This window comes from Pseudophryne corroboree, chromosome 3 (assembly GCF_028390025.1).
Source record: "Pseudophryne corroboree isolate aPseCor3 chromosome 3, aPseCor3.hap2, whole genome shotgun sequence".
Classification (NCBI taxonomy): domain Eukaryota; kingdom Metazoa; phylum Chordata; class Amphibia; order Anura; family Myobatrachidae; genus Pseudophryne; species Pseudophryne corroboree.
Genome location: NC_086446.1, coordinates 37,951,723 through 37,978,120, shown reverse-complemented (window position 1 = coordinate 37,978,120; position 26,398 = coordinate 37,951,723).

Below are 26,398 nucleotides of genomic sequence, written 5' to 3'. Positions count from 1 at the left end.
AACAGACTGCTCTGGTCAACATCATGGTTAACAGGAAAATCCGTATCACAGTCTCTTGGGGCAAGTCCATCTTACAGGAGGAGAAAAGGAGAAATTTGTAATGGGGGTACAGAAAAACAGTTTGAGGGGGAGAGAAACTTGTTACGATAATTAGTTCTCTAGTCTTGTTGTTCTTCTTGTTCTGCTGTCATCTCAAAGATGCTGTCTCTCAGTCTTCTAAACATTCTGGTGATACAATATTTCTTCTAGCTCAGTGCTCTTTCTGTAAGGAGAATAAATCTTGCATTACCATTTGTCCAACTAATTTGTGACATACCATCTGTACCGTTATGAGAACATGAGAAAAAAGAGAGAGAGAGAAAAAAAAAAACAACAAGGGAGGGAGAACCGTTCATATATATATATATGCGTCACATAAATAAACAATAAACAACAGGGAAAAAAAACATTTTGTTCAAACATTTTTCATGAGAGAAAAAAAATATTGTCAAATCTTCCGTTCATCATCAGGCTGTCACATCTACATGCCCAATGGTATCTTTGCGCAGTCCCTCCCACCAGCATTTCCATACTCCACCCTTTGTATCTGGCCAGGATACATTGATGCGGGTAGGTCATGCTGGGGTTTGGTAGACTTCTGCAAAGACCAAGTAGCTATGTAATGTTTAAGTCCTGCCGATGACCGTCAGAGATGGGGAGGGAAAAAAAAACATTTTACAGATGCATTACAAATTTTACCCGGTCATTCCTGTGTCTTCAAGGAATGACCTCCCAATTTATTAACTGTTACCTCAGGCTTACCATCAGTCCTAATGATCACCTTTCCTGACTACATATTATGGGTGTGGCCCAAAACTCTTCCTATATGATCCCTGATTACAATTTGGTGTGTCATAACTTTGTTTATATTCATGTCTAGGGGGTCTGACTTTATGTGGGCTGTTGCAGTTGCTGGCATAATGCCCTTCTCTTTTACAACGATAACAAATCCTTGGTTTCCTCCATGTGCCAATGGCCTGGGGTTTTGATTGATTTGATGTCTCCTCTAATGCTTGGATGCCCATCGCCATCAACCGCTCTTCCTGTGTTTCCCTGGTTCTTTGACTATAATGGTCATGTCGTTGTCTAGGGGGTGTATATACCTTGTGTGTGTTTTTAGACCTACAATCTCGTGCAACATGACCTTCCCTTAAGCAGTTGTAACACCTTTTCACCTTTGGCTTACCCACAGGGATCTGGGGCTTCTTTGTTTCCCTGTGCTTGATGATGTTTTGCTCATGCCCAACGGCAGAGTCCCTTAATGTAGTTACTGATTTATCTCTCCAGTATGGATTGGTGGTCCGTATCCTTGCTCTCAACACTTCCTTAAAACCATCCATTAGCACAGATACTGCTACTTCTCTGTGCGGTGCACTTGTTTCGATGTTTTCTATACCTGTATACCTAGTCATGTCCTGCAATGCCGGTGGAAATAATTAGAAGTACTTTCCCCTTCGTTTTGTCTTATGGAGGAGATTTTGTTCCACTCGACAATGGCTGGGAAATATACTTCTAACTGTTAGTTGATCTGCTTAATACATTCCTGATTGTGTTCCTCCGTACAAGGTACCTCCGTGTCTAATTTACAATCAGCAATAAATTTCGCAGGGTCAACACTGGAGGGCAAACATGCCCTCAGCACTGTCCGACAATCTTTGTTGGTGGGTTCTGTGGAGTTTCCTAGTTCTTTAATAAATCTCTGACATGAAACTAGATCTTCCCTAGGATCAGGGAATTCAGACATAATTGATCTCAATTCTGTCCGGGACCAGGGACGGCGCATTGCACTGTCCTCGACGGGAATGATTCCTTGATCGTCAGTCTTCCCATTGGGGACTGTGATCACCCTGATAGGACTAAGTTCAATTACATCACCTTGTGTTAGTTCTTCAATATGAGGTACATTTGTTTGTGTGTGATATATAACACCGTACGTACCTGTGGACACGACCTCACCTGACCCTCCGTTAGGGGGTTTGATTACTGCCTTTACCGATTTGGTCGCGTCCACCTGGATGTCTGGTAGGATGGCTACTGGAAAAGGTGCCGACATCGTGCTGAGCTCACTTTCTTGCTTGTAGTCCTGAGGGAGGTTTGACATGAGGTGCGACTTGCACAGGTTAACATTTGTAATTTTTACACTTTCATTTTTATAAACATTATTACATTTGTTACTTTCATTCTTAATACAGTTACTAAGTGCATTTTTATCGTACACCCTTGCGCCATTCTCTGCAACCATAATCCTCTCCATTGCCATGTCTCTCTTCCCAAGATGAGAGTCAGATATGTAAGTTAAATTTCTTTGTATTTCACTTTCCTTTTGCCACAATTTTAAACAATCATAATGTCTAATACGCCTTTTTGAAGATTTAATCAGGCAAACTCTTCTCTTTAAATTTTTGTAACACTTCTGGGTTAAAAGTACCTACCCAGGGAAACTTGTCCCCGTCATGCACAGTCATCCTTTCCCATTCATTGCACAATGTCTCTGTGTGATGACCATATTTCTCACACATGATATACCTTGCCGACCCGATTGGTCGGTTTACTAAATCAATCTGAACCTCGGTTAATCGCCCCTTACCTGAACAACTGGCCCCCATCTCTGCAGGTGCTGCTTTCACTACCTCTGACTTCAAATCAGGGTCTTCGGCAACCCTTACAAAAACCAAGATGCTCGGGGTAAGGCTGCGGTGGGGGTTTTGCTCCGAAGTCCGCCCACTTAACTCCCGCCCACACTGGCCAATACGGCGACCAAAGTTCCCAGAGGTTCCGTACCCAACCTAGGGCACCTAAGTACGTCTACTTGCTCGGGCGCGTGGGAGTGTCTTACCCTCCCCAGCAAGTATCAGTCGCTGGAGTGTCCCTGAGTGATCAGGCTACTTCCCTTAAAATAAAAAAAATTACACAAATCACGTTAACAATGTGCAAGTAGCGTTCCTATGAATATTTAAGACACGCTAATGCACACAATCACATGCGGTAAAATCATATCTGCACACAAGCAACTAATCTTATGTGCGGAACGATCAACGGAATTGAAAATTTCGGCTGAAATTCCTTCAGCAATGAGCTTTATTGGCTTATATGGGTCTCGCACCAACCCTCCTCGGTTGTGCTCTCTACTTCTAGTCTGCTGTACCTGAACCTCCTGGTCCTTGACCTCCTGGTCTGTTATGTACAGCAGACTCTACTGCTCATTAATGTCGAGATTAACAAGGGACGCCTCCCAAGCCACCCCACGCTATCACTCTCGCTGGTGTACCTCTTTCTACTGGCCTATGGTTCCCACTTCCGTAATAAAAGAGAAATCTTATATATATACACACTCTTACATTCGAACACTCTTATTTCTGTACAGAATTCCTTTCATTCGGTATTAGACTAACCCAGAAGAATTGCAACAGAGAAGGTTTTTCTTTTAACTTTAAACTTTTGGATTGAGATAGATTTGTGTTATTATCGCGTTATTTACTTATCGCCTACTAAACAATACTATCGTGCGGTTTGTATTATGTGGGTGTATCCGTACGCTCTATTGCGTAATATACGCTCCGTGCGTCGACCCTTGTTGCGTACGCCCTGCCCTTGTAAGGACACGTGTACACAGACCAAGTACGTCCACAGTAACACACTACACGTTTATCAATGTGAATGATCTTTTAACAGTAATCATTCACTGGACACCACCCAAATCTCCCTTGTTTTCTAGGCGAGACTGTGTGCGTGTCTTTTACAAGTATTCCCTTAAATATTACTTTTTATCTTTTAACTATTAATAACAACAAATGTCTCAGCACGTTATCACTAATATGTGGCAATCAGGAGAATGAGGCACGGACAAATAATACTAAACAAGAAATACAGGTGTGTGTGCTTATGCGTATGTACGCAAAACAGAAACTAAACAGGTTTTAAAAGACAATAACGTACTGTTCCTACCTTCCGGTTCCGGATTCCTTCAGCACTCCTTACTAAGCGAAGCATACGCTTATCTGGTCAGCACTACGAGGGATAACACCTCCCGCCCTTTGCTGACCGATAATGTCTGCTGAAATTACCTAGTGCAGCTATATGAAGAGCGGATGAGTCCCCAATTGATAAAGCCTATAGTTTTATCCTGTTTAAAACACTCTAAAAGGTTAATGAACACAGTACGCAATTGGCGTATGGTATACCATAAGGGTACGCACTTAGCGTACCAAACGCTTAGCCGTGGACGAGACGCACGAGCGGCACGTTCGCTCACAGCTTAATGCGTAGAGGCAAGCACGCTATAGGCTGCCGCTCACGTAATGATACGCTATCAGCGTAGCGGACGCTCGAGACCACAAGGAGATCACAAGCGGCGCTGACGCTCACAGAGTTAAACCTTTATAACTATACCATAAACAATGTACTTATACTGTAAACCTTTGTGCAGTGATAAGGTGTAAATGCAACGCAGTGTAACCATGTTAGTTTAAAAGCTGTATGAGCGTCTGTGACGCTCTGAGAACCCTTTAGCAATATAATAAACACTCAAATACCGGTCTAAGGTTCTAACACCTTTAAGGGAGAGAATGAATGTTCAATTGCAAAAGAATACACAATACAAGTTATACACTACCAAAATAACATAAAATACCTAACCGAATTACTACACATAAAATACAATAACGACACAATTACATTTAAGGGGAAGGAGAGAGAGAATGGCTTACAACATTAATAAGAGACAAAATGGTTGCAGAGAACTTACGCACAAGGGGAAACAATCGCATGCGCCTTTCTGGATATCCAGCTCCCGATTATCAGTGATGAGAACCGTTGAGAAGGGTAGGGTGGAGCTGGCCCAGGTCGGCTTGTCTTTATATACACTACACACAATACAGTACAATGGTCCCTACATTCTTATTGTTCATTGGACACAGGAATTCGTCTCCGCATTATAACAAAAGGTCATAGGTTGGTTCATACAGGTGGGCTGTGACTATTTCGAACTGCTCAGGTGGGAGGGAAACTCAGGTTTCCCGCCACATAGGTAATAAACTGCAAATATAGTGAATGTCCATAAACTTCTTATAGTCATAACTATACGCACGAGCGAGTAATCCGTTTCAAACCAACACCGGAATATTGCTAATTATATTCTCTTCCGATGGATACTAAACACCACTGTGTAACCCCTGTCTGACCCTTCGTATCAAACAAAGAGGGATCTCTTTGTCCCTGAACATGCTACATTAACTAAACTTTCAGATTCTATCAAAGGGACCATAATCTACAAAATACATTATATGACTAAAATATGTAACGATTGAGTCGCACGCTAGACGCACACAAACTCTACCATAAATGCGCATATCATGCGCCTGCAGGTGCACGCGACTGCGAGTATACGCACGGCAGGGCTCATGCACGTGCAGCGGGCACTCACCTGAGGTGTATATATGGCAATGTGTAGCGTGATATTTTTCTGACTGACATAGTTATATGACTGCATTTATAACGCTTGTTTCTTATCTTCATCTCTACACCCTCCAGGTAGTATCTCACATAGTCGACAGGTGATTCTCACATATTAGCATCCACATACTCTCCCCCTTCATGTATCATCAATTAATGTGCACCCCATTTGTTGCAACCAAAAGCCGAAAAGAGCTCGGTAGAGTTTGACAGCCCATCCACAGACCCTTAATACGGGATAAGAAGGATTCAAATGTATACTTCGCAATACCTCGAAGCTTGATTTAGAACACGTACGGCACGATGATACATGACCCCTCAGACATGGATTCATACACACATGCTTCTACTATCTCACTAGGTCATATCTTTCCCACCTTCTCCTCTCCTCCCTTTACCCAATCATAAAAAGGTATTTACATGATGACATATATTTTTCTGTTTGAATTGTTTAGGAAGTGGCAGTTATTGGTGACTGCCAAAGGGTGGACTGTCAAAGTCAAAAAATATCGTTATTCTCATCGCCTTGTACTAACCCCAATGCACATGCCCGCTGCTCGTGCACCCACTCTCCCGTGCGTACACATCTCCTCAGGTTGCGTAAGGGACGCTCCAACGTCGCCTGCGCATGGGGATGTGTAGTTATGGTAGAGTTTGTGGGCTTGTAGCGGGCGACTCGATCACAGCATATTTAACCTTTATAGTGTGTTTTGTAGATAATATTCCCCTTAATAATGTCTAAAAGTATGTTTAGTGTAAATGGTTCGTGGACATGGGGATTCCTCTTTTCATGATACGAAGGGTCTGACAAAGGTTGAACAGTGGTGTCTAGTACCTAACTGAGGAGTATTTTATTAGAAACAATCCGGTGCTGGTTAGGTAGAGATTAATCGCTCCTGCATATAGTTATGTCTATAAGTAGTTTATGGACATTTACTGTATTTGCGGTTCATTATCCATGCGGCGGGAATCCTGAGGATATCTCCCATCTGAGCAGTTTGAAATAGTCACAGCCCACCTGTTCGAATCCACCTATGACCTTTGGTTATAATGCAGAGGGACATTCCTGTGTCCAATGAACAATGAGATTGTAGGGTCCTTTGTAGTGTACTGTATGTTGTGTATATAAAGGCCACTGTCCCCTGACCGGCCAGTACTCTCTCTCATCAACAATTATCAGTCGGATAATTGGAGGACTGGATCCGGTTGCGTGTGCGATTGTTCCCCCGTATGGTATGTTTCTCTGTGGCCACTTTGTTACCCGTTTAATGTAAGCCATTCATTCTTATTCTATGTATTTGTATTTTCGATCATTTGCTAATGTTTGTATTTCTGTTTAGTTATTGCGTTTAGATATTAATGTCAGGTCTGTAGTGTATGTGTTATGATTCCAGCACTCCTGACCGGAGGAGATCTTATGACAATGACCAGAGCACTGGAAAGGAATGCTGGTTACAAGAGCAGGAAACACTAGTTGCCCCTGGCGCCCTAACTCTATTGTCTCACCCGTGCTATCGGAAATCCCTTGCGAGACTATGGTTTCTTGAGCCCCTGGCAGCCACGTTTGAAGGGCGGATTATGTCTGCCCAACTCCGGTGCCCCCCGGTCTTAGTGAGAGACAAAGGGAAATCCGAGGCAGGATGATAACAAGAGGACCTCTGACTAACAACAGGCCAAGGGCAACAAGCTAACTAACAAAACCTGAAGTATGTGCGGAAAAACCGCCAGTGAAAAGGACAACCAAAATCCACTTGTCCAATACTCCTACCCAGCACCGCCGGATACCAGAGTGGATCTGTGGAAGTGGAATCCTCCGCAAAATGCTCCGAAACACAAATAATAAATGATAAAGCGGCCAAGCCGCTACACACGGCAACGCCGCGACTCACGAACACCACTGGATGTTAAACGGTGATCAGTCAGGACTCCAGGAACAAGATGACGACTTCCGAGTACAGGACAACTGAAGACTGGAACGACCGGATACAGCAAGACTGGAAACAGACTCTCAGTAAACAGAGACAGCATGCAGGAAGCTATTACCGGCGTCTGTGAGAAGCCCTGAGAGAGCATATAAACAGGAGCCCTCCAATCAGCTGCTGACAGGGCTGATTACATGAATGCCGTGCAGCTGCCTTGCTGCACGGCCAGGAAACAGGTGCAATAATCATTTTAAATGGACCCAGCAACGGGGAACACGGTCCGCCAGTGGCGTCCCCGTTGCTAGAGTCCGTGCGGCTCAGTGCGCCCGGCATCTAGCATTGCCAGGGAGCCGGCGGCTATACGCGTACAGCGTCCCTGGTTGCTAGGCGCCGGGCCGCACCGACGAGCGGACCCCGGCGCTTAACAGTACCCCCCCTTGAGGAGGGGTCAAGGAACCCATAAAGCCAGGCTTCCGAGGAAATTCCCGAAAAAATGCCCTCTTGAGCCTCGGGGCATGAAGATCCTTATCCAGGACCCAAGACCTTTCCTCTGGACCATAGCCTCTCCATCTCCAGTACACCAGAAAATAAAGCCGGCCCCGGGACAATTTGGAATCGAGAACCTTCTCCACCAGGAACTCCTGTTGTCCCTGTACATCCACTGGAGATCTTCCCTGAGAGATCTTCCGAGGAAATCTACTGGAAGAAACGTATGGTTTCAACAGGGAGCAATGAAACGTATTTCCAATCCGGAGAGCTCTTGGTAAACGTAAACGGAAAGCAACTGGGTTGACTTTTTTTATAATATGAAATGGTTCAATAAATTTGGGTCCCAATCTAGCTGAGAATTTTCGAAGTCTAATGTTACGAGTCGACAACCATACCCTATCTCCCACCTTAAAAGTGCAAGGACGTCGGAGTCAGAAATTTTTTTCTCTCGAAAGGCCGCTTTTCTGAGAGCAAGGTGCACTTTTTTTCCAAATGGCTCTGAGATGGGAGGTTAAGGTTAGCGGGGAAACTGAGGAATGTTGAAAAAAAGAATTAGCTCTGGGGTGAAAACCAAAAACTGAAAAGAATGGAGACACATTAGTGGAGGAATGACAAGAATTATTGTAAGCAAACTCAGCCAACGGAAGAAACTCGGACCAATCATTCTGGAGTTTGGCTGAGTACAAACGCAAATACTGTTTCAATGATTGGTTAACTCGCTCGGTTTGCCCGTTGGATTGGGGGTGGTAACCGGATGTTAATGACAATCTCATCTTTAATGAAGCACAAAAACACTTCCAGAATTGTGCAATGAATTGTGGACCCCGATCAGAAACAATATCAGTGGGCAACCCATGAAGTCTGAAAACATGGCGGAGAAACAAAACTGCCAATCTTTGGGCAGATGGCAGTCGGGGAAGAGCAATGAAATGAGCCATCTTGCTAAAACGGTCCACTACCACCCATATGACTCGGAATCCGGCTGAAAGAGGAAGGTCTACCACAAAATCCATGGAAATATGAGACCATGGCCTGAGAGGGACATTTAAGGGCATAAGTTGCCCGATAGGCAAGGAACGGGGAACCTTATGCTGTGCACAAACCTGACATGAAAAAACAAACTCCTTAACGTCTTTAGAAAGACCAGGCCACCATACTGAGCGGGAGACTAACTCCAAAGTCTTAGAGATCCCCGGATGCCCGGAAACTTTGCTATCATGAAACTCAGTCAAAACAGTAGCTCTCAAGAACTCAGGGACGTAAAGACGACCAGCAGGAGTATTTCCAGGAGCTTGGTGTTGAAGCTGTTTTAACTGGGTAAATAAATCTTGTGTGAGGCCTGCCCAAATGACTGAAGATGGAAGTATGGGAGTAACAGGACTGTTATTGTGAACCGGAAGAAAACTGCGTGACAGGGCATCCGCCTTGGTATTCTTGGAACCTGGCCTGAAAGTGATAATAAATTTGAAACGAGTAAAGAATAAAGCCCAACGAGCCTGCCGGGCATTCAGCCGCTTAGCTGATTCGATGTACTGCAGGTTTTTATGGTCAGTCAATACTGAAATAGTATGTGTTGCTCCCTCCAGCCAATGCCTCCACTCCTCGAAAGCCCATTTTATAGCCAGTAACTCCCGGTTACCAATGTCATAGTTGGATTCAGCGGAGGAGAATTTCCTGGACATAAAGGCACAAGGATGTAGTTCCAGAGACTCCGGATCCTTTTGAGATAGGATAGCCCCCACTCCAACCTCTGAGGCATCAACCTCCACAACGAAGGGCAATTCTGGGTTGGGATGTCTGAGGACTGGAGCTGAGACAAAAGCTTGTTTCAAGGCCCGAAAGGACAACTCAGCTTCACGTGACCAGTTGGTAGGATCCGCTCCTTTCTTTGTCAGTGCCACAATGGGAGCAACCAGGTCGGAAAAAGAATGAATGAACCTCCTATAATAATTTGCAAACCCTAAAAAGCGCTGAATGCTTTTAAATTGGTGGGTTGCGCCCAACTAAGGATGGCCTGGAGCTTCTTAGGTTCCATGAAAAATCCCTGAGGGGAAATAATGTACCCTAAAAAGGATACCTCCGTGACATGAAACTCACACTTCTCCAGCTTGGCATATAGATGATTCTCACGTAACTTTTGAAGAACCTGACGCACCTGGGTAACATGTTGTTCAATTGAGTCAGAATAAATCAGGATGTCGTCTAAGTAAACGACCACGAATTTCCCTAGGAAGTCACGGAGCACATCGTTAATGAGGTCCTGGAAAACTGCTGGAGCTTTAGACAAGCCGAACGGCATCACCAGATACTCGTAGTGACCCGACTGAGTACTGAAGGCCGTCTTCCACTCATCTCCAGACCTGAGTCGGATGAGGTTATACGCTCCCCTTAGGTCAATTTTAGAAAAAATCACAGCCGAACGCAGCTGATCAAAGAGGACAGAAATCAGCGGCAGAGGATAAGTATTTTTAACTGAGATCTTATTCAGGGCTCTAAAGTCAATGCAAGGTCTAAGCGAGCCATCCTTTTTTTCCACAAAGAAGAAGCCTGCACTTAAAGGGGATTTTGATGGCCTAATAAATCCTTTCCCTAGGCTCTCCTTAACATACTCATTCATGGCCGCAGTTTCTGGCCCGGATAAAGCATATAACCTTCCCTTTGGCAATGTGGCACCAGGAATTAGCTCAATAGCACAATCATAAGGCCGATGGGGAGGCAGAATGTCCGCATTGCCCTTGGAGAATACATCAACAAACTCCTGGTATTCCACGGGAATGAGTTCAGGAATGGCAGCTGCTATTCTGACGGGAAACGTAATACATTCCTTATCACAGAAGGTACCCCATTGTGAAATCTCCCCTGACCGCCAATCAATGGTGGGATTATGAAAGGCCAGCCAAGGGTGACCCAGAACCACTGGAACTGCTGGGCAATGGGTAAGGAAGAACTCGATCTTTTCGGAATGAAGAGCTCCTACCGTAAGTAGTACAGGGGGTGTACAGAGGGAAATAACCCCATTGGACAGTGGACTCCCATCTAAACCATGCATGGTGACACACCTACCCAAAGATAACTGAGGAATGGCTAAGGCCTTAGCCCAAGTTAAATCCATAAAGTTTCCTGCAGCTCCACTGTCAACAAAAGCCGACACCAAAGAACTGAGGCTGCCAAAGGAAACTTTAGCTGGGACTAAAAGGGAGTTATTCGAGGAGATAAGCTGCAGACCTAAGTGAACCCCCTCACAATTCACCTGGTCGAGGCGTTTCCCGACTTGTTCGGACAATTACGAGCAAAATGTCCCTTACCCCCACAGTACAAACAAAGACCAGAGTTTTGCCTTCTGGTTCTTTCTTCAGGAGACAGCCAGGAGAGACCCATCTGCATGGGCTCCTCTACGTCCTCAGGAATGGAATATACACATGGAGTTGACCTGACAGGTGCTCCTTTTTCAGCCCTCCGCTCTCTGAGACGACGATCAATCTTAATAGAAAGCTCCATGAGTTTATCGAGAGTCTCAGGAGCGGGATACTAAAGGAGACTGTCTTTTATAGACACTGATAAGCCGAGGCGAAACTGACTGCGCAGGGCTGGGTCATTCCAGCCACAGTCGTTCGACCAACGGCGAAACTCCGTACAATAAACCTCTGCAGGATTCCTACCCTGTCTGAGAGCGCGCAACTGACTTTCAGCGGATGCCTCTCTATCATGGTCATCATACAAAAGCCCTAAAGACCCAAAAAAAGCGTCTACTGACAACAACGCCAGATCCTCTGCTTTTAAACCAAATGCCCAGGTCTGAGGATCCCCCTGGAGCAAAGAAATAATAATCCCGACCCGCTGAGATTCAGTACCTGAGGAGATCGGTCTTAAACGAAAATAAAGTTTACAGGATTCTTTAAAATTAAAAAACTCTTTCCTATCACCAGAAAAACGGTCAGGCAAGTGCATTTTTGGTTCAGGGACTACCCTCGGGGAAGTTCGCAAAAGATCTTCCTGCGACTTCACCCGAAGGGAAAGATACTGAACCATCTGAGTAAGTTCTTGAATCTGGCTGACTAGGAGCTGACCAGGATTTGGCCCTAAACCTGTTGGATTCATGAGGCCAATAACTCTTACAAAACTGAATGAGAAAAAATTAAACCCTGTTTAATTTTAAGTTTTGGTTGTGGCCGGTAATAATGTTATGATTCCAGCACTCCTGACCGGAGGAGATCTTATGACAATGACCAGAGCACTGGAAAGGAATGCTGGTTACGGGAGCAGGAAACACTAGTTGCCCCTGGCGCCCTAACTCTATTGTCTCACCCGTGCTATCGGAAATCCCTTGCGAGACTATGGTTTCTTGAGCCCCTGGCAGCCACGTTTGAAGGGCGGATTATGTCTGCCCAACTCCGGTGCCCCCCGGTCTTAGTGAGAGACAAAGGGAAATCCGAGGCAGGATGATAACAAGAGGACCTCTGACTAACAACAGGCCATGGGCAACAAGCTAACTAACAAAACCTGAAGTATGTGCGGAAAAACCGCCAGTGAAAAGGACAACCAAAATCCACTTGTCCAATACTCCTACCCAGCACCGCCGGATACCAGAGTGGATCTGTGGAAGCGGAATCCTCCGCAAAATGCTCCGAAACACAAATAATAAATGATAAAGCGGCCAAGCCGCTACACACGGCAACGCCGCGACTCACGAACACCACTGGATGTTAAACGGTGATCAGTCAGGACTCCAGGAACAAGATGACGACTTCCGAGTACAGGACAACTGAAGACTGGAACGACCGGATACAGCAAGACTGGAAACAGACTCTCAGTAAACAGAGACAGCATGCAGGAAGCTATTACCGGCGTCTGTGAGAAGCCCTGAGAGAGCATATAAACAGGAGCCCTCCAATCAGCTGCTGACAGGGCTGATTACATGAATGCCGTGCAGCTGCCTTGCTGCACGGCCAGGAAACAGGTGCAATAATCATATTAAATGGACCCAGCAACGGGGAACGCGGTCCGCCAGTGGCGTCCCCGTTGCTAGGGTCCGTGCGGCTAAGTGCGCCCGGCGTCTAGCGTTGCCAGGGAGCCGGCGGCTGTGCGCGTACGGCGTCCCTGGTTGCTAGGCGCCGGGCCGCACCGACGAGCGGACCCCGGCGCCTAACAGTATGAACTGTATCTGCTTTCCCCTTTTTACGTACTAAATATCGTCAGTAAAGGTGTTGAAACCTTAGCAAGGAGTGTGTGTTTCACTAGTTAGTATAAAGGGTTTCTGAGCGTCTCAGTCGCTCAAACAGCTTTCATATCATAAAGGTTAATCAGCGTTACATTGTGATAATATTACACTACTAAGGTTTACAGTATAAGCATACCCTTACAGTGTGTTGTTACAAGGTTGTCTGTGTGTAGATCAGTGAGCGTCAGCGCCGCTCGTATCCCGCTCTCGCGATACAGCGTCCGCTACGCTAATAGCGTAGCATTACGGTACTCGGGCCGTCTATAGCGTGCTCAATGCCAAGTGTAAGCCGTGAGCGAACGTGCCGCTCGTGCGTCTCGACCACGGCCTAGCGTCTGCTACGCTAAGTGCGTACCATTACGGCACCTCGTGCGCCTATTGCGTATGTTGTCTTTAATAAGTATATAGCTTAGGTTCAAGATAAATAATTAGCTTTATCAATTTGCACGGCTGCTAAAACTAGCTAGCGAGCGATCAACTCAGAATGACCCCCTATGTGAATGTTATATGCACCAAATGTTACAGGGAATGTGTGATTGCAATCCTCTAATGATTGAGCAAGCACCAGTTGGCATCTGAGAAAGGTTTTATAATCCCTTCTCACTGGAAGACCCAGGTCTGGTGTGAAGGTGTATCCCCAGCTACGAGCCAGGTAGATTCTGGGTTTCATGGCTGAAAGGGGTATTTGTAGTGCTCTTGGATATATACTGGATTATGGTCGGCCATGATGCTAAAAGCATTGATTCGACCGGGCAGCTGTGGGGAGACCTCTGCTGAACCTCTAATAAGAAAGGGGAGGCATTCTGTACAAAAGTATACAAACCTTTATGCATAGCCCTCATCTACTCCTAACCATTATGGACTTAACCAGTTTTAATTCCAAAATGTGGCATGGCAATAATATTAAATGCAAAACACTCCTATCTAGTTTTGCATTTAATATTATAGGAGTTTTACATTTGGGGGTCAAAACCACAGAGAATCATCAGCGTTATGTCTGAATATTGGTACCCCCCCCCCCCCCCTTCCCTCCAAACTGTTTCTTTATAGGTGAAAGAGACTCTTTTTTTTCTCTTAATTGCTTGCTCTGTACACTAAAGGGTTTTGTTTTTTTTAAGATAGATTTGGTTTCTAGAAAATGTAGCATTGACTGTATGAACATGCCATAAAGCGTTTCCTGCTGTGTTTGCATTGTGGGAGCGCCATTTAGACACTAGGGGTCAATACTACTGGGGCCGCAAAGGGGGCAATACTACTGGGGGCACAAAAGGGGACAGTACTACCGGCACATTGACCACACCCCTTCATGAAGCCACACCCCTATTTTCACCCGGGGTGCCACAAGGGCTAGAACCGGCCCTGATACAAGTATATTATATCTGTGTTGCAGTCACATTATTCCCTCTTCTGTTTATTTGTACTCGCACTGTGTAAGTCCACTTTGTTGCTCAGTACTATTATGTCTAGCAAACAGGTTAAAGCCCCTGTATTAGGATCACGCAGAGTGTGCTCAGCCGGGTTACCTGAGGAGGACATGTCACATGATAATCTCTGTACTGTATGTTATACACCTCCCAGTCAGTCTGCAGTTCCCGTACAGGAGCCTCCGTGGGCAGTTTTCACCTCACTGTTGGGTAACCTGGTAGTCGCCTGTTGGCCCCTATGTGCCTGCCAGTGGCACTGCCTCCCCAAATGGTCCCTATAGTTATACCGCTTTTAGACCCAAAGTCGCGGATCGCAGCTGAGAGACAGAAACGAAGTGCTACCCGGCTGCGACCCGCGTCTGCTCCCTTTTCCACTGGAATCACCAACCCGGCATATTGCCGCATTGGCAATGTTGCCGGTGACGCGACGGTGGCAGCACTTAGAGATCACATGATCTCCAAGCGCCGCCCGCACATAGAGTGTAAACGGGAAACCGGGTCACATCGACCCGGCTACCGTTTACACTGCACAGTTTGTTGGGTTGAACACGCAAACTTCCCGAGTTGGAATATCGGATCACTCAACCCGGACTAATCCAACTCAACCCCTTTACACCAGCCAGCAACACGGGTTATGCACGTTCATGTGCAATAACCCGTGTTACTAGCTGGTGGTGTAAAAGGGGTAAGGGTCAGCCATTGGTGGATAATTTGTCTAACCAGCTACAGATTTTAAACCAGAAACTGGCTAGACAGAGCTTCCTCTGGGCGCACACGTGGCTCTAAGCAGGCTACTTCTTCCTCTCCATCCACTATCCTTACTGATTTTTCATCGGAAGAGGAGGGGGAGCATACAGCTCAATCTGACACAGATTCTGGTGCTGCAGATGAGGCTCCATCCTCTGCCTGAGGACATATGTAATAAATGGGAAAATTCACCTCCGGTGGATTCTCATGTCACTCACCTCATGGTATTATCCACTCTACCGGTTACTACGATTCACTTCCCTAAGGAAACCGACTGATAAATGTATTAAAGGCTGCCTGAAGTCAATTTACTCCCTTACAGGGGCTGTCCTTAAACCTACTATAGCTGCCTCATGAGCAGAAAGGTGATTGAGGCTTGGGTTCATGCACTAGAGGATGAGCTGCCCATGCTTATATAAGAGGAAGCCAGACAATACCTGTCTCATATTAAAACAGCTTCTTATTATATTCACGAAGCTTCGTCTGAGGCTGGTGTGTTGGCCGCCAAGTCTGTTCTAATGTGCCGTATTTTGTGGTTGAAGACATGGAAGGTGTACCTGGATTCTAAGAAAACCTTAGAACTATTCCCTTTTACTGGGGATTTTCTGTTCGGGGAAGAATTGTAGAAGATTGTGTCTGATTTGGAGAATACCAACACAAGCATTTCTACCCCCCTCAAATCCTTCAAAGAAGGTCAAGGGTACCACATTTCGCTTCTTTCGACCTCAGGGTAAAGCAAAAGGACAGTCTTTCCCTAGACAGTCTCACAACCCTAAATCCTCCAAGACCAAGCATTCCTGGGCAACTTGTCAGCCTTCCAATAAGCCTGACAAGCTCGCAGCATGATGTGGCGGGCCTCCCCTTGGGGGACACCAGGGTCTGAGGTTGACTTCTACACTTTGCCAAGGTTTGGCATATGACCACTTCGGATGCTTGGGTGCTAGAAGTTGTCTCCCACGGTACGTAATCCCATTCAAGGAACGTCCCTCTCAACAGTACTTTACCACGGGCCTTCCATCGGACCCGGTAAGGGTGCAGACTCTGCAAACGGTGGCCAATTCCCTCCTTCATTTGGGAGTGATTGTGCCGGTCCCTCAGTCCCAAAGGGGCAGAGGTTACTACTCGACCCTGTTTCCTGTTCCAAAGCCCAATGGGTTTCACCGACCTATTCTCAACCTCAAATCATTGAAAATGTTTGTGAGGGTATCCAAGTTTCGCATGGAAACTTTGCGCTCAATAGTTCTGGCTATGGAACCTGGAGACTTCATGGTATCCCTGGATTTACAGGATGCAAATTCTTATTGCCAAGTCGCATCGTCGCATCAACAGTTCCTGCGGTTTTCTACTGCCAGCCTTCATTACCAAATCCAGGCTCTGCCATTTGGACTGACTACAGCTCCTCGTGTATTTACCAAGATTATGGCTGTTATGACAACTTACCTTTGTCATCAGGGAATACGAATTCTGCCGTATCTGGATGATCTTCTGCTACTAGCGAAGTCACAGGAAGGTCTCCTCAGACATCTCCAACTGACAGCTTCCTTCCTTCAGACACATGGTTGTCTGATAAAATGGAAGAAGTCCACTATGGTCCCATCACAGAGCATGGTACACCTTGGGGCACTTCTGGATACAAACAGTCAAAGACTGTTTTCTCCGACGTCCTAGTGGATGCTGGGAACTCCGTAAGGACCATGGGGAATAGCGGCTCCGCAGAAGACTGGGCACAAATAAAGAAAGCTTTAGGACTACATGGTGTGCACTGGCTCCTCCCACTATGACCCTCCTCCAGACCTCAGTTAGAATCTTGTGCCCGGCTGAGCTGGATGCACACTAGGGGCTCTCCTGAGCTCCTAGAAAAGAAAGTATAATTTTTGTTTTTTTATTTTCAGTGAGATCTGCTGGCAACAGACTCACTGCTACGAGGGACTAAGGGGAGAAGAAGTGAACCTACCTGCTTGCAGCTAGCTTGGGCTTCTTAGGCTACTGGACACCATTAGCTCCAGAGGCATCGAACACAGGACCCGACCTCGATCGTTCGGTCCCGGAGCCGCGCCGCCGTCCCCCTTACAGAGCCAGAAGCAAGAAGTTGGTCCGGAAAATCGGCGGCAGAAGACTTCGGTCTTCAACAAGGTAGCGCACAGCACTGCAGCTGTGCACCATTGCTCCTCATGCACACCTCACACTCCGGTCACTGATGGGTGCAGGGCGCTGGGGGGGGGGGGGGCCTGAGCAGCAATATTAACACCTTGGCTGGCAAATAATCACAATATATAGTCCCAGAGGCTATATATGTGAAAAATACCCCTGCCAGAATTCCATAAAAAAGCGGGAGAAGTCCGCCGAAAAAGGGGCGGGGCTATCTCCCTCAGCACACTGGCGCCATTTTCTCTTCACAGTGCAGCTGGAAGACAGCTCCCCAGGCTCTCCCCTGTAGTTTTCAGGCTCAAAGGGTTAAAAAGAGAGGGGGGGGGCACTAAATTTAGGCGCAATATTGTGTATACAAGCAGCTATTGGGAAAAATCACTCAGTTATAGTGTTAATCCCTGTGTTATATAGCGCTCTGGTGTGTGCTGGCATACTCTCTCTCTGTCTCCCCAAAGGACTTTGTGGGGTCCTGTCCTCAGTCAGAGCATTCCCTGTGTGTGTGCGGTGTGTCGGTACGGCTGTGTTGACATGTTTGAGGAAAAAGGTTATGTGGAGGCGGAGCAGATGCCGATTATTGTGATGTTGCCCCCTGTGGGGCCGACACCAGAGTGGATGGATAGGTGGAAGGTATTAACCGACAGTGTCAACTCCTTACATAAAAGGCTGGATGACGTAACAGCTGTGGGACAGCCGGCTTCTCAGCCCGTGCCTGCCCAGGCGTCTCAAAAGTCATCAGGGGCTCAAAAACGCCCGCTACCTCAGATGGCAGACACAGATGTCGACACGGAGTCTGACTCCAGTGTCGACGAGGTTGAGACATATACACAATCCACTAGGAACATCCGTAGCATGATTTCGGCAATAAAAAATGTGTTACACATTTCTGACATTAACCCAAGTACCACTAAAAAAGGGTTTTATGTTTGGGGAGAAAAAGCAGCCAGTGTTTTGTTCCCCCATCCGATGAGTGAATGAAGTGTGTGAAGAAGCGTGAGTTCCCCCGATAAGAAACTGGTAATTTCTAAAAAGTTACTGATGGCGTACCCTTTCCTGCCAGAGGATAGGTCACGTTGGGAGATATCCCCTAGGGTGGATAAGGCGCTCACACGTTTGTCAAAAAAAGGTGGCACTGCCGTCTTAGGATACGGCCACTTTGAAGGAGCCTGCTGATAAAAAGCAGGAGGTGATCCTGAAGTCTGTATTTACACACTCAGGTACTATAATGAGACCTAAAATTGCCTCAGCATGGATAGTGCTGCTGCAGCGGGGTCTGTTACCCTGTCAGGACAGGGATACTATTTTGCTAACCATAGAGCATATTAAAAGACGCCGTCTTATATATGAGGGATGCACAGAGGGATATTTGCAGGCTGACATCCAGAATTAATGCAATGTCCATTCTGCCAGGAGGGTATTAGGGACCCGGCAGTGGACAGGTGATGCTGACTTTAAAAGGCACATGGAGATTTTGCCTTATTAGGTTGAGGAATTGTTTTGGAATGGTCTTTGGGACCTCGTATCCACAGCAACAGCTGGGAAGAAAATTTTTTACCTCAGGTTTCCTCACAGCCTAAGAAAACACTGTATTATCAGGTACAGTCCTTTCGGCTTCAGAAAAGCAAGCGGGTCAAAGGCACTTCCTTTCTGCACAGAGACAAGGGAAGAGGGAAAAGCTGCACCAGACAGCCAGTTCCCAGGATCAAAAATCTTCCTCTGAGTCCACCGCATGACACTGGGGCTCCACAGGTGGAGCCAGGTGCGGTGGGGGCGCGTCTCGGGAACTTCAGCGACCAGTGGGCTCGCTCACAGGTAGATCCCTGGGTTCTGCAAGTAGTATTACAGCGATACAAGCTGGAGTTCGAGGCGACTCCCCCTCGCCGTTACCTCAAATCAGCCTTGCCTGCTGCCCTCGGAGAGAGGGAAGGTAGTACTGGCGGCAATTCACAAGCTGTACTTCCAGCGGGTGATAATCAAGGTACCCCTCCTTCAACAAGGCCGGGGTTACTGTTCCACAATGTTTGTGGTACCGAAACCAGACGGTTCGGTGTGACTCATTCTAAAATTAAAATCCTTGAACACTTATATACGAAGGTTCAAGTTCAAAATGGAATCGCTTAGGGCGGTTATTGCAAGCCTGGACGAAGGGGATTACATGGTATCACTGGACATCAAGGATGCTTACCTGCATGTCCCCATTTACCCTCCTCACCAGGAGTACCTCAAAATTGTGGTACAGGACTGTCATTACCAATTCCAGACGTTGCCGTTGGTCTGTCCCCGGCACCGAGGGTATTTACCAAGGTAATGGCTGAAATGATGATACTCCTTCGAAAAAAGGGAGTTATAATTATCCCGTACTTGGACGATCTCCTTATAAAGGCGAGGTCCAGGGAGCAGTTGTTGGTCGGAGTAGCACTATCTCGGGAAGTGCTAAAACAGCACGGCTGGATTCTGAATATTCCAAAGTCGCAGCTGGTTCCTACGACGCGTCTACTGTTCCTGGGTATGGTTCTGGACACAGAACAGAAAAAAGTGTTTCTCCCAGAGGAGAAGGCCAAGGAGTTGTCATCTCTAGTCAGAGACCTCCTACAACAAATAAGGCGTCGGTGCATCAATGCACGCGAGTCCTGGGAAAGATGGTAGCTTCTTACGAAGAAATTCCATTCGGCAGGTTCCATGCAAGGATCTTCCAGTGGGATCTGTTGGACAAGTGGTCCGGGTCGCATCTTCGGATGCATTGGCTGATAACCCTGTCTCCAAGGGCCAGGGTGTCGCTGTTGTGGTGGCTGCAGAGTGCTCATCTTCTAGAGGGCCGCAGATTCGGCATACAGGACTGGGTCCTGGTGACCACGGATGCCAGCCTTCGAGGCTGGGGGGCAGTCACACAGGGAAGAAACTTCCAAGGACTATGGTCGAGTCAGGAGACTTCCCTACACATAAATATTCTGGAACTGAGGGCCATTTACAATGCCCTAAGTCAGGCAAGACCCCTGCTTCAAAACCAGCCGGTACTGATCCAATCCGACAACATCACGGCAGTCGCCCATGTAAACCGACAGGGTGGCACAAGAAGCAGGATGGCGATGGCAGAAGCCACAAGGATTCTCCGATGGGCAGAAAATCACGTGTTAGCACTGTCAGCAGTGTTCATTCCGGGAGTGGACAACTGGGAAGCAGACTTTCTCAGCAGACACGACCTCCACCCGGGAGAGTGGGGACTTCATCCAGAAGTCTTCCAAATGATTGTACACCTTTGGGAAAGGCCACAGGTGGACATGATGGCGTCCCGCCTCAACAAAAAGCTAAAAAGATATTGGGCCAGGTCAAGGGACCCTCAGGCGATAGCTGTGGACGCTCTGGTAACACCATGGGTGTACCAGTCGATGTATGTGTTCCTTCCTCTGCCTCTCATACCCAAGGTACTGAGAATAATATGAAGTAGAGGAGTAAGAACTATACTCATTGTTCGGGATTGGCCAAGAAGAGCTTGGTACCCAGAACTTCAAGAAATGATCTCAGAGGACCCATGGCCTCTGCTGCTCAGACAGGACCTGCTGCAGCAGGGGCCCTGTCTGTTCCAAGACTTGCCGCGGCTGCGTTTGACGTCATGGCGGTTGAACACCGGATCCTAAAGGAAAAAGGCATTCCGGAGGAAGTCATTCCTACACTGATTAAGGCTAGGAAAGATGTGACCAAAAAACATTATCACCACATATGGCGAAAATATGTTGCTTGGTGTGAGGCCAGGAAGGCCCCAACGGAGGAATTTCAACTGGGTCGATTTCTGCACTTCCTACAGTCAGGAGTGACTATGGGCCTAAAATTGGGTTCCATTAAGGTCCAGATTTCGGCTCTGTACATTTTCTTCCAAAAAGAACTGGCTTCACTGCCTGAAGTTCAGACTTTGGTTAAGGGAGTGCTGCATATTCAGCCCCCGTGTGTGCCTCCAGTGGCACCGTGGGATCTCAACGTGGTGTTGGACTCCCTAAAGTCGCATTGGTTTGAGCCACTTAAATCCGTAGAGCTAAAATACCTCACGTGGAAAGTGGTCATGCTGTTGGCCTTGGCGTCGGCCAGGCATGTATCAGAATTGGCGGCTTTGTCATGCAAAAGCCCTTATCTGATTTTTCATATGGATAGGGCGGAATTGAGGACTCATTCTCAATTCCTTCCTAAGGTGGTATCAGCTTTTCATGTGAACCAACCTATTGTGGTGCCTGCGGCTACTTGGGACTTGGAGGACTCCAAGTTACTGGACGTAGTCAGGGCCCTGAAAATATGTGTTTCCAGGACGGCTGAAGTCAGAAAAACTGACTCGCTATTTATCCTGTATGCACCCAACAAGCTGGGTGCTCCTGCTTCTAAGCAGACTATTGCTCGCTGGATCTGTAGCACGATTCAACTTGCACATTCTGCGGCTGGACTGCCGCACCCTAAATCTGTAAAAGCCCATTCCATGAGGAATGTGGGCTCTTCTTGGGCGGCTGCCCGAGGGGTCTCGGCTTTACAACTTTGCCGAGCTGCTACTTGGTTGGGTTCAAACACTTTTGCAAGAGTCTACAAGTTTGATACCCTGGCTGAGGAGGACCTTGAGTTTGCTCATTCGGTGCTGCAGAGTCATCCGCACTCTCCCGCCCGTTTGGGAGCTTTGGTATAATCCCCATGGTCCTTACGGAGTTCCCAGCATCCACTAGGACGTGTTATGAGCCACGGCTGTGGCTCATTCCTGTTTTGCATTTTTGTTATGTATTTTATGTTATACTTCTGTTTATGTTCCCCGTGGGTGTCATGGGGTGCTCGGAGCTCACCCTTAAGGAGGGGATACTGTTATGAACCACAGGTAGTGGTTCATTCCTATATTATGTTTATAAAGTTATCTTGCATGCCAGGATTTCTTGTTGCTCTGTTTTAGAATGCTCTTGTCTGCTGCCGCTGGTGAGTCTGCGTAATTGCAGCTTGTTCCCATGTGTTCAGCCTCACCTGGCTGCTAATTGCATCTTGTCAGTTGGACTCATGCAACAGGGCAGCTGCATGGGATTATTAATTAGGCCTCTCTGTTATATGCTGGCTGAGTGCAGTTCGCAGATGCTGGTGATATTGTCTTAGTTTCCAGTCTGCTTGAGTTCTGAGCTTGGTTCCTGCTAGTTCCTGAGCTGTGTCAGTCCCTGTGTCGATTCCTGTGTCTGATTCCGTGTCCTGCCGTGAGGCGTGCCGGTCCTCCAGTTCTGAGAGTCTGTGTCAGCAGCATTGGAGATTCCTGTCCGTTTGCCAGTATTCGTACCGGTTCCGTGAGTAGCGGTCCTGCTGCGTCCGTCGGCTTAGGCCGCTGTATTTTCATTATTATTTCTGTCTCTGGTGTTTTGCAGAGGGTTCTGCTTATGCTGTCACCGCCGGTACACAAAAGTATAGTGTCGGCGTGTGGTCAGCATTTCCTTTGTTGTTCTTTTCCTTTGGCGGTTTTTCCGCACATACTTTAGGTTTTGTTAGTTAGCTCGTAGCCCCTGGCCTGTTTGTTAGTTAGAGGTCCTCTTGTTATCATCCTGCCTCGGATTTCCCTTTGTCTCTCATTAAAACCGGGGGGCACCGGAGTTGGGCAGACATAATCCGCCCTTCAAACGTGGCTGCCAAGGGCTCAAGAAACCATAGTCTCGCAAGGGATTTCCGATAGCACGGGTGAGACAACAGAGTTAGGGCGCCAGGGGCTATTCCCTTTCCATTCCCCTTTCCCAGCATTACGTCCTGGTGCTCTGGACTTACTTCATGAACATCTCCCTTGTTCTGAGCACCAGGAACCTAACAGGACGTCAGAGAAAATAAGATTTTACTCACCGGTAAATCTATTTCTCGTAGTCCGTAGTGGATGCTGGGCGCCCATCCCAAGTGCGGATTGTCTGCAATACTTGTATATAGTTATTGCCTAACTAAAGGGTTATTGTTTTGAGCCATCTGTAGTGAGGCTCAGTTATAATTCATACTGTTAACTGGGTATAATATCACAAGTTATTCGGTGTGATTGGTGTGGCTGGTATGAGTCTTACCCGGGATTCAAAATCCTTCCTTATTGTGTCAGCTCTTCCGGGCACAGTATCCTAACTGAGGTCTGGAGGAGGGTCATAGTGGGAGGAGCCAGTGCACACCAGGTAGTCCTAAAGCTTTCTTTAGTTGTGCCCAGTCTCCTGCGGAGCCGCTATTCCCCATGGTCCTTACGGAGTTCCCAGCATCCACTACGGACTACGAGAAATAGATTTACCGGTGAGTAAAATCTTATTTTTACCCCTATACAAGATTCTGAAGATTAAGGACAGGATATGTCATTTCATTCATCGTCCCAGGGTGTCAATAAACTCGGCAATGCAAATACTCAGTCTGATGGTGTCATCCTTCGACATGATAGAGTATGCTCAATTTCATTCCCGTCCTCTACAAAGGTTTATTATTTCCGAATGTAATGGCCTGCCTCACTGGATCAGATTTCATATTATCTCATTGACTCCTCCAGATGTTCGGTTGTCGTTGACCTGGTGGCTACAGGATCAGCAATTGAGTGTGGGTTGACCCTTCTGGATTCCGAGCTTGGTTCTGCTAACAACGGATGCCAGTCTTCGGGGGGTTGGGGAGCGGTGACGGAGCAACGTTCATGTAACGAAACAATATGGACTTGGACTGAGAACCTTTTTATTTATCACTCATTTCTCACAGTATAATGTACTTTTTAAACCTTGGCCCAATCTAGGTATATACACCAGAGCATAGGTGTATCATGTATACTGTTATTTCATGTTATTAGGTATTTATTGTCCTTGCTATTACTTATAATGTGGTATGTACTGGAGATATAAAGACCATTGCCATACTGTGTGACTATAGCAGGACAGGCCATAGTGTGTGACAGGAGGAGAGCCAGGCAGCTGTCCTAGCTCATTACCATGTGTATCACATATGTGAGTCCATTATGTGAGGTGTGATAGGTGTTGCTGGTAATGTAATCAGAACAATGACTGAGTGACTGGTAAGATAGCTAGCTGCCAGCCCAAGTTATTTATCTAGGTCATATGGGAGGTAATTAGTATAGAACTCCCAGATGATGTACAATGGGTCTCCACAGCAATATACTGGCTGAAATAGCCTTGGGATATCCTGACCTAACCTCCTGAGTAGACTGTTTGGCACCAGAGGGGATCTGCCAGTCAGGTATATAAGTAGAGCAGGTCTCAATGGAGGAGAGTCTATTGTGGTGGATCCTGTAAATCAGACATCAGCAGGAAACACTCTGAGCTGGGCATCGCTGTGCCACCAGAGGAAACCCTACCAGGACAGGGCAGTGTGAGCCAGTACCCAGGCTGGGGGACACAGGACTGTCTAGCAAGAGGTAGTGGTAAGGATACAGATTACTGCTATTGCTACTTATGGATGCTGACTGCAAGAGGCTGCTGGAGGATACGTGCTACCAATTACCCTGTAACATGTGACTATTTTATGGTGTTGTGCTGTCATTTTAAAGACTTATTTTTTTATATATTCTGATCTGCCCGAGTTAATTGAATCCCACAGAGGGTAACCACCATCCCAGCGAAGCGTGGTTTCCTCAACAGTTCGTTCCAGGGTCATTAGACCAGGTAAGAATCTCTTCTTCCAATCTATATACTGGAGTTGAGAGCAGTGTTCTACGCTCTCTGGCTCGGGCTCTTCTGCAGAACAGGCCAGTTCAAGTACAGTCAGACAATGACACCATGGTGGCCTATATCAACCATCAGGGTGGCACTCAAAATCGATGGGCAATGTTGGAGGTGTCCAAAATTCTTTGTTGGGCAGAACACCATCTACCGGTCATATCGGCAGTGTTCATTCCGGACACACTCAACTGGGAAACAGACTTCCTCAGTCGTCAGAATGTTCACTCAGGACAAGTGGTGCATACCAGACGTGGCTCTCATGGTGTCTCGACACAATCACATGGTTCCGGTCTTCGGATCCCAAACCAGGGACCCTCAGATGATGTTCGTGGATGCATTGCCAGTTTCATGGAACTTTTGTCTGCATCAAGTGTTCCCTCCAGTTTAGCTCCTGCCCAGAGTTCTCCGGAAGTTCAAACAAGAAGGTGGAATTCTCATTCTGTTCGTCCAGCATGGCCCAGACATTGGTTCTCAGATCTCTAGGGACATCGGCAGAGCATCCCCTTCTACTTCCTCAGCAACAGGACCTCCAATGGCAGGGTCCTTGTTTTCATCCGGATCTTGCCAAACTAGCTTTATCGGTGTGGTGATTGAAGCTTCACTCCTGAGGACTAAAGGATTCTCAGAGGCCGTCATTCAAACTATGTTGAAGGCCCGGAAACCGGCTTCTGCCAGAATTTATTAGTGTGGCATGCTTACTTCACTGGTGTGCTGCTAAGAAATATGACACCTCAAAATTCAGAACTTCCAGACTTCTGCCTTGTCTTCAACAAGGATTAGAGTTCGGACTTAATCTGGCCTCTCTCAAGGTAGAGATATCGGCCTTTTCTGTATGGTCTCAGCGCAAGATGTCACACTTGGCTGGTGTTGAGGCTCCAGCAACTGAGGTAGGACTTGGGAGACAGTTGCCTGTGGAGGAGGAAGACGAGGGGGCTGAATTTAGATCCTTTTCATGGGTTGGAAGTCTAATGAGTGCAGAGAAAGAAGGTAGAATAATACAATTTAATGAAAGAACAATGGTACACAAAAGCTGAGTACTCCAAAAATAGAAGAGCTGAAGATTGTGTTTAAAGTCTGTAAAGAGGGCTGAATAATACTGATTTGAAGACTGAGGTTTGAGACTTTAAAGATGAGACCAAAGAACATGGAATGAAAGAACTGATGTCTGCTGAGCACTGCTCACACCCGGAACCCCTCAATGGTCTGAGACCACGTGGTTGTACCGCGACTACAGACAGACTATAAGCAAAGGGATTGCTGCAGTAAAAGGTGACCACCGGACGAGAG